The following is a 1,866-nucleotide window of genomic DNA, read 5'->3' as shown; positions in this document are numbered from 1 at the left end:
CCGACCTCCCATTGAGCATACGCTCTGAAAAACGACGGGATCCACTGGAACCAACGCACACCTGAGGTCACTTCATGTCAGGATCAGCCATGGCTCTCACTTCAGCTTCCTCCCTGAGTGTGGCCCCTAGGCAGTCTCTCCTTCCCTCCCTCCCTTCCTTCCCATCTTCCTCTAATAGAGAGTACATGTGTGCATGAGAGACAGAGAGGAAGAGAGAAGCACCTTCGACAGGTCCTGCCACACACGGATCCCCTTCCCCAGCCCTCTAGTGCCTCCGGATTCTGGACGCCTGCCCGTGCGTGCATGTGTCTGGCACGCTTGCAGGCAGACCAGAGATCTGAGCCTGCGGTCGGCCATATGGCTTCCAGCCCAGATGGCACTCGTGCTATGGCTGCACCATCGTGGCTGGGCTTCCTTTACTTCCAGGCAGGCTTAGCTGCAGACCCCAAACGACGTTTACTGTATTTTATGTAGAACCTCTCCAACTCCAGGAGAGCGGGGAAGTGGCAGAGCAGCGGTGAGTACAGTGTGCAGAGGAGGAGACAGGTAGAGAGCTTGACAACTCGGCCCAGCCACACCCAGGGACGAGGAGCCCTGCTCTTCAGCTCAGCCTGACCCTCAGCAGTGTCCCTCCTGCTGTGCCTTTTGCCTTCCTCTGGAGAGGGCAGGGTGGAGGCGGCCCTGGAACTTTGCGGCAGGCTTCTCAGGGGAGATAACCTTTGACCTGGTCGAGTGGATGGTTGGCCAATGGGAGGGTGTGGTGCGAGCTGCCTGTGCAAAGGCCTGGGGGTGTGAAAGGCAGAGACACAAGGGAGCTACTCACTAAATATTTGCAGAATAAATGCGCAAATAAATAGCGAGTGGAGGAGTGAGGAGAGTAGCCTGCTGGTAAAGTGTGAGTCAGTTTCTTGCAATGGCTTGCATTTGACCTGCTGCTTTGCTACCTGCTCTTGCCCAATTTCCGAGGCTAAACAGACTGGAGAGTTTGTGGGAATGCCAGGGAATGTCTGTCCTCCATGGTTACCTACAATTACAAGCCTGCCTGATCTCATTAGCAAAACGAGACTCAGAGAGGACCCAAGGTGGAAGCTCAGTCCTGACAAGGAGACGCCGGGTGCTTTGTCCGGTCGCCCACCCCCGCGTGAAATCGCTGGCACTGGAAGGCCTGTCCCAGCTGCCCCAGGCCCATCCAGCAGCACGCCCAGGGAGGGCGAGAAAGCAAACAGAGGGAACCTCTGAGTGAAGCCTGGGCTCTTGTCAGCTCTACCTCCCCTCACAAACAGTCGTGCTTGGTGCTTGCCTTCCTTACGCTGAGGGGACTTGCACCAGGGGCCTGGAGCAGGGATCTGACCACCCAGGGTGGCCCACAGAGGCAAATATCCTCTGGAAAGCTAGAGAAGCATCCTAAGCAATAAGCACTGGGTCCAGAGGGTGACATTTAGGGGCCCGGCTGCTGGGCCAGTGCGTGGAGCTTCAGGTCACGAGGGCGCTGCTGGAGCTAAGCTTGCAGAGTAAAATCAAGAGGTCTTCTTTGTACAGTTAGGCTGGCGCTCTCTTGGGAGCCTTTAGAAGACAGAAATGCTGTTGTCTGCTCCAGTGGTTAGAGGTTTCGCAAGAGAGGCTCTTCTTTATTGATCCCCTCCCCCGGGCCAGGCTTTCACACCCATTAGCTTAAGCAATCCTCGTAAAAGCTCTGCAAAGCAGGTATCATTATCCCTGTTTTTCAGATGAGGGATCGAAGATGAGGTGGTTAAGTAACTCGCCCCAGGTCACTTACCTGTATAAGTGTGTGTGTGTGTGTGTGTGTGTGTGTGTGTCTTGTCCCAGTGGCTTGTCCCAGTGTGTGTGTGTGTGTGTGTGTGGGGG

This window comes from Tupaia chinensis, unplaced genomic scaffold (assembly GCF_000334495.1).
Source record: "Tupaia chinensis unplaced genomic scaffold, TupChi_1.0 Scaffold000671_1, whole genome shotgun sequence".
NCBI classification, from domain to species: domain Eukaryota; kingdom Metazoa; phylum Chordata; class Mammalia; order Scandentia; family Tupaiidae; genus Tupaia; species Tupaia belangeri.
This window is presented reverse-complemented; position numbering follows the sequence as displayed.